Below are 13,753 nucleotides of genomic sequence, written 5' to 3' on the forward strand. Positions count from 1 at the left end.
GTTTTAGGACGACAGACCCCGCATTCAACCCGTGTACGCTACTTGGCGCAGAAAGAGGAGTTTCGTCACAGTGAATGAGTTACAGTATGTTTCAAAGCCTTTTCATAATAATACAATAAACGTGACATTCGGCATAATGAGTAGCTTATACTTTCTACTTTAAGTATATTTTGATGCCAATACTTTTGTACTTTTGCCATAAATGAGCGTACCTTGTTTCATAGACTGTGTTGCTCTCTCTCTCTCTACACTTATTAATGACCATGTGCGAATGCGCGATGACGTCATCGTACCTACATACCGGGTCTGGTACCAGTTTCTACACAGGAGAACATTGCATCTCTTCCTGCAGATGACTCCAACCAGTCATTTGAGCCACCTCATAAAGTGATATCCAGGTCACATTATGTAAACATATGGCAGCTGTAAATTAAACTTCATGTAATACAACTATAAAAAAGGATATTTTTTGTAAGTATAATTAAAAGGACATTATACTCTGTTACATACTGTACAGTGACTGTATGGTGATTCAAGATGATCCTTATATTTACTGACTGCTGTCATGAAGGACAGAGAACAGTTTAACAGTTCAATAAATAACCTTAAAAACTGATATAGTCTATACTGTGAATACATGTTTTGTTTACTATATCCAGTCTGTATTAACAGTGGATAAAGTGGAGTCCACTTAGCTAGCTAAGTGACCAGGCCAGTTCTGACTCCACAAACCAGTTTAAAACTCTACAGCAGGGAAATCACAGATAAGGTGTAGTTTCACAATGAGTCCACTAGATCGTGCACATAAACCACATACACTGACAGCATAGGAGCCCATGTAAGACTCCAACCTGCTCCTCAGGAGCAGATAGGGGTTCAGTGTCTTGCTCAAGGACACTTTGACACTATCACAGGGGGAGCCGGGGATCGAACCGGGAAGCTTCCGTTTCCCAAGAGACCACTTTACCTCCTGAGCCACTGTGTTGTGTAGGGTTTAATTGGTTAAGGTGTATCTTCTTAGTGTGTGTTCTACATTTCAGCAGCTCTAAAAAATAGCAGATCTACAAGCTTGTCATGGTTGTCATGTATATTTCTCGCCAAAGGCAGGGCTGGACTGGGACATATATTCAGCCATGACATTTTGGCCCAGACCTGCCCACCGCAACCGGCGTGCATATACTCTACCCCCCCACTCCGTCGAGGCACATACATACAAACACACATGCCCTTAATACCACCACTTTTACTGAAAAGCATCCCTCCATGTTCTGGAGCTTTGAGTACAATAAATGAGAACTGCATGACCCATACACAACTACACAACCCATAAATATGATACAGTAGTTAGCCTACAGTACTCACAAACAATGAGAGTGTGTTGCTCTTATAAGGAGGATGCTGGCTAAAGCACATCATTACACTGGCAGTAAGATACCCTACTCTGTGGAGATCATCTCCACTGGAGATGATGTATTGGACAGGACCTATTGCAAACCTGGACATGAGCAGTAGAGGACTATTATGAAAGGGTGAAGTATAAACATGATTATAAGCAGAAATGAGTCTGCATACAATCAATCTTAATTACTTAATTGCAAAAATAGCAGATCTACAAGGACACTCCACATCACAATGACACTGACTTGTGAGCGTGTAGATAGTTAATTATCCTAAAATGGGAGCATAAATAATTGGTCAGCGCAACCTGCCAACTACCGTAATGATCCTAAAACTGGGGGGCAAAAACTATTATGGTCGGCCCACCAGGCATATGCCCGCTGTGTGAACCGGCCAGTCCGCCGCTGGCCAAAGGGCAGATGGTGCACCTAAACCACATACGCAGGACCACCTGGTGCGCCAGGTACCTACAGTATGGAGATAAAATGAGGGGCCCAGTATAGACCCCTGGGGGACTCCAGTCAAATGGTAAATGGAACATTTACAGTAAAATGTGCAATACATTCATCCATTCACACACTGAAAGCAGCATGTAAGGCTCCTCAGGAGCAGTTAGGGGTTCAGTGTCTTGCTCAAGGACACTTTGACACTATCACAGGGGGAGCCGTGGATCGAACCGGGAAGCTTCCGTTTCCCCGGCGACCACTTTACCTCCTGAGCCACTGCCGCGCCCATGTGTTGTGTAGGATTTAAATGGTTAAGGTGTCTTCTTAGTAAGATATAGCTGATCTACAAGCTCACAACATCTCACATGCACGATGCATTTTAAACTTGTAGATCAGCTAATTTCAGCAAGTCAAGTGACACCATCGTATGACGGAGCATAAATGACACGTCAGTTAATATGTCAACAGTTGTGTGTATAGTGTGTAGCTATGTGTGTGTTGTTGATCCTGTTTGGATCTAATGGTCCTCCTATGGCTACATTAAATCTATCTTAACCACACAATATCATGTCTTTGTAAAACAACCACATGACTTCATTCACCATCATGGTACTGAACACAATCTGAGCTTGTTTTGAAGTATATTAGAAACATGGATTGTGGTTAAAGAAGGTTGTGTGAAATGGTGTTTTTGTTCATTTAACGTTCATTAATATTCATCTAGGATGTCAGACATGACTGCATGACTCATCAATAGAATGAGGTTTAGTAACACTCTATTGTTACCTGTTGAAACTATCTCACCAGCACTGACAATTTATAAGATAAATCAATGTTACTGAAGGTGTATTTTCTAACAAAATGATTAGCAGCATTAACTGATACAATGATGTCTTACATTCAGGGTCATATTGTACCATGTAATACACATAATGTACTAATCAAACTAATCAATGTACCATTTGAACTTGTGTGTGGGAAGGACTGGCCATCAGCAATGTTGGAATTTTTACTTTGGGTTTTGGATAGATGAAGAAAATAAACTCTGTAGTAAACTGAGGCGTGTCATAAGCCTCAATTTCACACAGTGTGTCCAACAATATCAATTTATAGAGTTTTGAACCACACAATCTGTCCGTCTGTCTGTCTGTCTGTCTGTCTGTCTGTCTGTCTGTCTGTCTGTCTGTCTGTCTGTCTGTGTGTACACAAGTGTGTGGTAGATGGATGCTACAGTCCATACCACATCAGCTTACTGTAAGTGTGGATGTTTAAAAGTGAAGATATTGAAGATTTAAAGAGCAAGACCAGTTTGGTAGAGGTTTGGGTTGTGTAGTTACCTTGCCATGGTGTAACTGCAAAGGTGGACAAGAAATCAAAAATAATTTCTCCATTGATTAGAAATTGTCAATTAAAAATGTGCTCCTCATTGACTTACATCGTACAGTGAAACAGCTCTCAAAGTCACTCTTTTACCTACAGTATGTCAATTTAAATTTGACTATTTGAAGATCCGGATCTTCAGATCCAGTCCGGGTTTTCTTCTTAATAAAAATAGTGAAATCAACAGGAAGTTGACATTTTTATAAAAGAAAAAACAGTACTGGGTTTTTTGATGTTCTATATAGTCTGAATCAACTTTGTTTGCTTTCGTTTATGTGCTAAAAGAGTGACTTTGAGAGCTGTTTTACCGTACAATGCAAGTCAATGAGGAGCATATTTTGAATGATCAATTTCTAATCAATGGAGAAATTATTTTTGATATCTTGTCCACCTTTGGAGTTACATCATGGCAAGATAACTATACAACCCAAACCTCTAACAAAGTGGTCTTGCCCTTATGACTTTTTTTTTTTTTACTTTTCACACTAATGAGTCTGACTACCAAACCCACATGGAGAAACTGGTGTTCAACACATAAAGACAGTTTAGTGCCCATTGTAACCACATGAACCCCCGTCCCTGTTCTGCCCATGTTATAATAGGCCAAAATTCAGGGAATTAGTAATATTTAGTAATAATACAATCTCATGCAACGTGTTGTAGATGAGCTATTTACGGCAAAGACATTTGGAAAAAAATGAGGGGGTCTAGTATAGACCCCTGGAGGACTCTGTCAATGTATGTAGGGTTTAATTGGTTAAGGTGTGTTTTCTTAGCTACTCAAAGTTCTTTCCTAAATGTTTGTTTGTCCCCCTCTACCACCTGCTTGTGATGCTACCCCGCGCGTGCACGTTTAGATTTACATACACAAAAGCACGCGCACACGCACACACACACACACACACACACACACACACACACACACACACACACACACACACACACACACACACACACAAACACACAGGCAAGACCACTCTGGTAGAGGTTTGGGTTGTGTAGTTAGCTTGCCATGATGTAACTCTTAAGGTGGACAAGAAATGAAAACATAATTGCTCCATTAATTAGAAATTGATCATTCAAAATGTGCTCCTCATTGACTTACATTGTAGGCCTATGGTAAAACAGCTCTCAAAGTCACTCTTTTAGCACATAAACAAACTCAAACAAAGCTGATTCAAACAATATAGAACATCACCAAACCCAGTACTGTTTTATTTATTCATAAAAAAAATCAACTTCTTGTTAATCTTTCTATTAGGAAGAAAACATGAACTGGATCCGTGCATCCTTATTTTCAAGGGAAGTTGGAAGTTGACATTTTTATATATTAAAACGGTACTGGGTTTTGTGATGTTCCATATTGTCTGAATCAGTTTTGTTTGCTTTTGCTGGATGGACTAAAATAGTGACTTTGAGAGATGTTTCACCGAGGCAATGTAAGTCGCTGAGGAGCATATTTTGAATTATCAATTTCTAATCAGTGGAGCAACCATTCATTTTTGATGTCTTGTCCACCTTTGGAGTTACATCATGGCAAGGTAACCACACAACCCAAACCTCTACCAGTAGTCTAGCCCTTCAGACAGCTCTGACACTTCATGCAGAGAAGAAATAAATCAATGTTACTGAATGTACATACAATGTTTTTACAAAATAATCACCATTATCTTATGAAATGATTTCTTACATTCATACAGTCATAATATACAATATACTGTAATACCACACACTGTAATGCATTCATCCAACATGTGTAATATTACCTGGTGAATTCACATCCAGATCAAGTCAACGTTGATCTGCATCTGCAAAGAAGACAATGTTTCTTCACATTAATCAGTATATTGTACAACAATATGACACCTGGTGAGGCTGTGCATAGATTTATTAATATACGTCTCATATTCTTTATTTTGTCTATACAAAGACTCAGTCCTGACTTAATATAATACAGTGATTTGTGAATGTGATTGTTAGAGTGTATGATGTTAAATATGTTTTATGACAGTACATACAGTAGAACACTCTTTAAGCCAGTGTGACATTAACTCATTCAGTGCCCAGCTTACTTATGGAATTGTGGCTCTGAGTGCCACAGCCAAAATTCATTGTAAAAAAAAAAGTGCTTAGGAGCCGAGATACAGTCTTTTTAAGTTAGAAGTTAAACAAAGAGTGAATGGAGCAGCACATCTTTAAATCGTCATATCTTGGGTTCTGAACATGTTTTTCCAAAAAAAAAAAAAACTTGACGTCTTTTAGACGTCATGTGGCGCACGGGGTGTCAGGCCACGTGACGTCTTAGACGTCATGTGGCACTTAATGATGTGTGAGACATCACATACCTGCTTACATATTCATGAGCACAAAGCACATGTGATAGGTGGAGACAGTACTGTGGGCGGGTCTGGAGGTGACTGGAACTACAGACAGCCAATCAGGACGTCAGGAAGTTCACCTGTTGACAACCTCTGTATCACACACGCACACACACACACACACACACACACACACACACACACACACACACACACACACGTTTGTATTAACATACCTTTGATTTTATGAATGCCATTTAACTTTTAAATCTAAAACCTTAAATAGACGATCTACAAGCTCATAACACCTCGTGCTGCGACATATTGTGAGCTTGTAGATCACCTATTTTCGGTGCACAAAACCAGCACGCAACTAAGTTAAAGTCAGGCATAACTCCAACATCAACCACTAATCCTCAACTCACAATGACTAATCCTACCTTAAAACAACCATTTAAATTGTACCAGGAAAATCACAACATCCATTTCTCTAATTTACTATTCTTGTGGGGACATTTGGCCCTCATAAGTATAGTAACAAGCGCACGCACGCACGCACGCACGGTACAATTTAAGCATTTGGCAGACGCTCTCTATAAATAACACACACACACACACACACACGGAGGAGGAAACCATGCAAGACACCAACCTGCTCATCAGAGCAATTAGGGGTTCAGTGTCTTGCTCAAGGACACTTCCACACTAACTCTGGGGGAGCCCCCCAGCCCGGGATCAAACTGGGAACCTTGCGGTTTCCAGTTCACTCTACCCGGCCCACTCTACCCCTGAGCCACTGCCGCCCCTATTAGTCATCTAGAGAGACTTACAATGAGCAATATAAACACATACATCAAATGCAGAGAGACAGTGTAGTGACTCAGTCAACTAGGATCACAGGTAACCTAGTATCAATCTAAACAATATACTATCAAAACATTATCTGGAGATTGAAAATATAGGATATCAGGTCAACAATAAACCTATTAAACCATTTAACATGGTGTCATGATAAAATACTGTATCATGAATACAATGACTGATGAACTCATGGAACATGATGAATATATACAAACATCAAATCCATATAAAACACATAGACCAATGTCCAAAGACATAGACCAATAGCTTGGCACAACAGTGTAACTTTAATTATAGGCTTTCTGGTAGCCTCAGTTTTGCATTCTGTGCTACACCAGATCAGCTTGGTGTGGATGATTCAAATATGAAGATAGAATCAAACCCAAATGGAGCAACTGGTGCTCAAGACAATTAGACCGTTTTGCCACTCCCTTCTAACCACTTGAACCCCAGCATCTATTCTATTCATGTCATAATAGGCAATATTCTGCGAAAATAGGCAAACATTTGCCTAAAATAGCTGATCTACAATCTCACAACATGTCATGTTGTAACATGTTTAGAGTTTGTAGATCATTTATTTTCTGCAAAGAGATTTAGGAGAAAATGAGGGGCCAAGTATAGACCCCTGGGGGACTCCAGTGAAATGATAAATGGTGCATTTACACTGGCTGCGGTTACATGGACAGTTTTATTCGGAATGAATACACTTCTATTCGGAATGAATGAATGAATGGATGAATTAATTCAGGATAGAAATGCTCATTTAAACACCTCAATTGGAATAGAATATTCCATTCCAGTCTGATCCGAATGAATTTGCATTCGGGTTAGGAGGGGTGGTATATACCGTTTGAATCGGAATTGATCATATAAACACCTTATTCCGAACGCTCCTGTCTGTTTGGAATACATGCATTCCTTTGCGTATGTCCGTGCTTAGTAGTGCTGTCAGAACTGTCCAAAAATGACCTATCAAATCTGTAATTTGTCCACGGCTGGTGCTGAGAAGTGCTCGCTCCTGCGGGATAAAATGAATGATTCTATTCTATAGCGTCATTTAATAAGCCTGTAATGGTTAAGCCCAGACTTGTCCAGGAGAACGGACGCTCCGAGGATTGCTGGCCTATACATTTATATGGATCTTTTTCTAAACGGATATTTTAGTCCTCCGTCCAGTCCAGTCCAGGTTTTCTTTCTAATAAAAATAGCTAAATCAACAGTAAGTTAACATTTTTATTTAAAAAAAAAACAGTACTGGGTTTGGTGATGTTCTATATTGTCTGAAACGACTTTGTTTACATTCGTTTACATGCTAAAAGACTGACTTTGAGAGCCGTTTTACTGTACAATGTAAGTCAATGAGGAGCATATTTTGAATTATCAATTTCTAATCAATGCAGCAATTATTTTTGATTTCTTCACCACCTTTGGAGTTACATCATGGCGAGGTAACTACACAACCCAAACCTCTACCAAAGTGGTCTTGCCCTTTAAGGCCCAATACTGCAATAGCTGCATTATTTTAATAGAATACGTGAACAACAATGAACGAAAACAAAATTATTAGGGCACAACTGCAGCACAAACAGATGAGTTTTACTTCATCAATTCATTACATGGGCAGCCGGAACGGTCGTCCCAAAACACCCCGCCCCACGCACCTTTTGAGCGGGCCATCCACGGCCGCTCCATGGTCGCTGGATTTTGACCCGGGGCGATTTGTTTTAGGACGACGCATTCAACCCGTGTGCGCTACTTGGCGCAGAAAGAGGAGTTTCGTCACAGTGAATGAGTTACAGCATGTTTCAAAGCCTTTTCATAATAATACAATAAAAAGTGACATTCGGCATAATGAGTAGCCTATACTTTCTACTTTAAGTATATTTTGATGCCAACACTTTTGTACTTTTGCCATAAATGAGCGTACCTTGTTTCATAGACTGTGTTGCTCTCTCTCTCTCTACACTTATTATAATGACCATGCATGTGCGAATGCGCGATGACGTCATCGTACCTACATACCGGGTCTGGTACCAGTTTCTACACAGGAGAACATTGCATCTCTTCCTGCAGATGACTCCAACCAGTCATTTGAGCCACCTCATAAAGTGATATCCAGGTCACATTATGTAAACATAAGGCAGCTGTAAATTAAACTTCATGTAATACAACTATAGAAAAGGATATTTTGAGTAAGTATAATTAAAAGGACATTATACTCTGTTACATACTGTACAGTGACTGTATGGTGATTCAAGATGATCCTTATATTTACTGACTGCTGTCATGAAGGACAGAGAACAGTTGAACAGTTTAATAAATAACCTTAAAAACTGATATACATAGTCTATACTGTGAATACATGTTTTGTTTACTATATCCAGTCTGTATTAACAGTGGATAAAGTGGAGTCCACTTAGCTAGCTAAGTGACCAGGCCAGTTCTGACTCCACAAACCAGTTTAAAACTCTACAGCAGAGAAATCACAGATCAGGTGTAGTTTCACAATGAGTCCACTAGATGGTGCACATAAACCACATACACTGACAGCATAGGAGCCCATGTAAGACTCCAACCTGCTCCTCAGGAGCAGTTAGGGGTTCAGTGTCTTGCTCAAGGACACTTTGACACTATCACAGGGGGAGCCGGGGATCAAACCATTTCAGCAGCTCTAAAAAAAATAGCTGATCTAAAAGCTTGTCATGTATATTTCTCGCCAAAGGCAGGGCTGGACTGGGACATATATTCAGCCCTGACATTTTGGCCCAGACCTGCCCACCACAACCGGCGTACATATACTCTACCCCCCCACTCCGTCGAGGCACATACAAACACACATGCCCTTAATACCACCACTTTTACTGAAAAGCATCCCTCCATGTTCTGGAGCTTTGAGTAAAATAAATGAGAACTACTGTACATGACCCATACACAACTACACAACCCATAAATATGATACAGTAGTTAGCCTACAGTACTCACAAACAATGAGAGTGTGTTGCTCTTATAAGGAGGATGCTGGCTAAAGCACATCATTACACTGGCAGTAAGATACCCTACTCTGTGGAGATCATCTCCACTGGAGATGATGTATTGGACAGGACCTATTGCAAACCTGGACATGAGCAGTAGAGGACAATTATGAAAGGGTGAAGTATAAACATGATTACATGCAGAAATGAGTCTGCATGCAATCAGAACTTAATTACTTAATTGCAAAAATAGCAGATCTACAAGGACACTCCACATCACAATGACACTGACTTGTGAGCGTGTAGATAGTTAATTATCCTAAAATGGGAGCATAAATAATTGGTCAGCGCAACCTGCCATCTACCGTAATGATCCTAAAACTGGGGGGCAAAAACTATTATGGTCGGCCCACCAGGCATATGCCCGCTGTGTGAACCGGCCAGTCCGCCGCTGGCCAAAGGGCAGATGGTGCACCTAAACCACATACGCAGGACCACCTGGTGCGCCAGGTACCTACAGTATGGAGATAAAATGAGGGGCCCAGTATAGACCCCTGGGGGACTCCAGTCAAATGGTAAATGGAACATTTACAGTAAAATGTGCAATACATTCATCCATTCACACACTGAAAGCAGCATGTAAGGCTCCTCAGGAGCAGTTAGGGGTTCAGTGTCTTGCTCAAGGACACTTTGACACTATCACAGGGGGAGCCGTGGATCGAACCGGGAAGCTTCCGTTTCCCCGGCGACCACTTTACCTCCTGAGCCACTGCCGCGCCCATGTGTTGTGTAGGATTTAAATGGTTAAGGTGTCTTCTTAGTAAGAAATAGCTGATCTACAAGCTCACAACATCTCACATGCACGATGCATTTTAAACTTGTAGATCAGCTAATTTCAGCAAGTCAAGCGACACCATCGTATGACGAGCATAAACGACACGTCAGTTAATATGTTTTTTTTGTTGTTGTGTGTATAGTGTGTAGCTATGTGTGTGTTGTTGATCCTGTGTGGATCTAATGATCCTCCTATGGATATATTGAATCAAGCTTAACCACACAGTATCATGTCTATGTAAAACAACCACATGACTTCATTCACCATCATGATACTGAACACAATCTGGGCTTGTTTTTGAAGTACATTAGAAACATGGATTGTGGTTAAAGAAGGTTGTGTGAAATGGTGTGTTTGTTCATTTAATGTTCATTAATATTCATCTAGGATGTCAGACATGACTGCATGACTCATCAATAGAATGAGGTTTAGTAACATTCTATTGTTACCTGTTGAAACTATCTCACCAGCACTGACAATTTATAAGATAAATCAATGTTACTGAAGGTGTATTTTTTTTTACAAAATGATTAGCATTAATTAATACAATTATGTCTAATCAAACTAATCAATGTAGCATTTGAACTGGTGGTGGGAAGGACTGGCCTTCAGCAACGTTGGAATTTTTACTTTGGGTTTTGGATAGATGAAGAAAATAAACTCTGTAGTAAACTGAGGCGTGTCATAAGCCTTAATTTCACACAGTGTGTCCAACAATATCCATTTATAGAGTTTTGAACCACACAATCTGTCTGTCTGTCTGTCTGTCTGTCTGTCTGTCTGTCTCTGTGTGCGTACACAAGTGCGTGGTAGATGGATTCTACAGTCCATATATACCACATCAGCTTACTGTAAATGTAGATGATTAAAAGTGAAGATATTGAATATTTAAAGAGCAAGACCAGTTTGGTAGAGGTTTGGGTTGTGTAGTTACCTTGCCATGATGTAACTGCAAAGGTGGACAAGAAATCAAAAATCATTTCTCCATTGATTAGAAATTGTCAATTCAACATTTGCTCCTCATTGACTTACATTGTACAGTGAAACAGCTCTCAAAGTTACTCTTTTACCTACAGTATGTCAATTTCTATTGAATTATTTGAAGATCCGGATCTGCAGATCCAGTCCAGGTTTTCTTCTTAATAAAAATAGTGAAATCAACAGGAAGTTGACATTTTTATAAAAGAAAAAACAGTACTGTTTTTTTTTATGTTCTGTATTGTCTGAATCAACTTTATTTGCTTTCGTTTATGTGCTAAAAGAGTGACTTTGAGAGCTTGTTTACCGTACAATGTAAGTCAATGAGGAGCATATTTTGAATGATCAATTTCTAATCAATGGAGAAATTATTTTTGATATCTTGTCCACCTTTGGAGTTACATCATGGCAAGGTAACTATACAACCCAAACCTCTAACAAAGTGGTCTTGCCCTTATGACTTTTTTTTTTTACTTTTCACACTAATGAGTCTGACTCCCAAACCCACATGGAGCAACTGGTGATCAACACATAAAGACAGTTTAGTGCCCATTGTAACCACATGAACCCCAGTCCCTGTTCTGCCCATGTTATAATAGGCCAAAATTCAGGGAAATAGTAATATTTAGTAATAATACAATCTCACAACATATCACGATGCAACATGTTGTAGATGAGCTATTTACGGCAAAGACATTTGGAAAAAAATTGAGGGGGTCTAGTATAGACCCCTGGAGGACTCTGGTCAATCAATGTAGGGTTTAATTGGTTAAGGTGTGTTTTCTTAGCTACTCAAAGTTCTTTCCTAAATGTGTGTTTGTCCCCCTCTACCACCTGCTTGTGATGCTACCCCACGCGTGCACGTTTAGATTTACACACACACACACACACACACACACACACACACACACACACACACACACACACACACACACACACACACACACACACACACACACACACACACACGGCAAAACCACTCTGGTAGAGGTTTGGGTTGTGTAGTTATCTTGCCATGATGTAACTCTTAAGGTGGACAAGAAATCAAAACATAATTGCTCCATTAATTAGAAATTGATCATTCAAAATATGCTCCTCATTGACTTACATTGTACGGTAAAACAGCTCTCAAAGTCACTCTTTTAGCACATAAACAAACTCAAACAAAGCTGATTCAAACAATATAGAACATCACCAAACTCAGTACCGTTTTATTTATTTATAGAAATGTCAACTTCCTGTTAATATTTCTATTTTTATTAGGAAGAAAACACGAACTGGATCCGTGCATCCGTATCTTCAACAGGAATTTGACATTTTTATGTATTGAAAAAGAAAACGGTACTGGATTTTGTGATGTTCCATATTGTCTGAATCAGTTTTGTTTGCTTTTGCTGGATGGACTAAAATAGTGACTTTGAGAGATGTTTCACCGTACAATGTAAGTCAATGAGGAGCATATTTTGAATTATCAATTTCTAATCAGTGGAGCAACCATGCATTTTTGATTTCTTGCCCACCTTTGGAGTTACATCATGGCAAGGTAACCACACAACCCAAACCTCTACCAGTAGTCTAGCCCTTCAGACAGCTCTGACACTTCATGCAGAGAAGAAATAAATCAATGTTACTGAATGTACATACAATGTTTTTACAAAATAATCACCATTATCTTATGAAATGATTTCTTACATTCATACAGTCATAATATACAATATACTGTAATACCACACACTGTAATGCATTCATCCAACATGTGTAATATTACCTGGTGAATTCACATCCAGATCAAGTCAACGTTGATCTGCATCTGCAAAGAAGACAATGTTTCTTCACATTAATCAGTATATTGTACAACAATATGACACCTGGTGAGGCTGTGCATAGATGTATTAATATACGTCTCATATTCTTTATTTTGTCTATAAAAAGACTCAGTCCTGACTTAATATAATACAATGATTTGTGAATGTGATTGTTAGAGTGTCTGATGTTAAATATGTTTTATGACAGTACATAGAGTAGAACACTCTTTAAGCCAGTGTGAAATTAACTCATTCAGTGCCCCGAATTTTGGCTCTGAGTGCCACAGCCAAAATTCATTGTAAAAAAAAAAGTGCTTAGGAGCCGAGATACAGCCTTTTTAAGTTAGAAGTTCAACAAAGAGTGAATGGAGCAGCAAATCTTTAAATCGTCATATCTTAGGTTCTGAACATGTTTTTCCCCCCCAAAAAAAACGTGACGACTTTTAGACATCATGTGGCGCACGGGGTGTCAGGCCACGTGACGTCTTAGACGTCATGTGGCACTGAATGATGTGTGAGACATCACATACCTGCTTACATATTCATGAGCACAAAGCACATGTGATAGGTGAAGACAGTACTGTGGGCGGGTCTGGAGGTGACTGGAACTACAGACAGCCAATCAGGACGTCAGGAAGTTCACCTGTTGACAACCTCTGTATCACACACACACACACACACACACACACACACACACACACACACACACACACACACACACACACACACACACACACACACACACGTTTGTATTAAC

At 39.6% G+C, this 13,753-nt stretch overlaps 1 long non-coding RNA gene across 1 annotated transcript; it reads right to left on the minus strand.

Annotated features, from left to right (window-relative positions):
* Positions 1–4,988: 4,988 nt before the first annotated feature.
* On the minus strand, positions 4,989–13,010 carry LOC311041170. The gene is made up of 3 exons (XR_014600358.1): positions 12,960–13,010; positions 5,570–5,695; positions 4,989–5,032 (listed from the first exon to the last, which is right to left on the minus strand). It is a non-coding gene; the product is annotated as an uncharacterized lncRNA (long non-coding RNA).
* Positions 13,011–13,753: the final 743 nt, after the last annotated feature.

The sequence above is a fragment of the Gymnoscopelus microlampas genome, assembly GCF_963454915.1.
Source record: "Gymnoscopelus microlampas genome assembly, chromosome: 24".
NCBI lineage: Eukaryota > Metazoa > Chordata > Actinopteri > Myctophiformes > Myctophidae > Gymnoscopelus > Gymnoscopelus microlampas.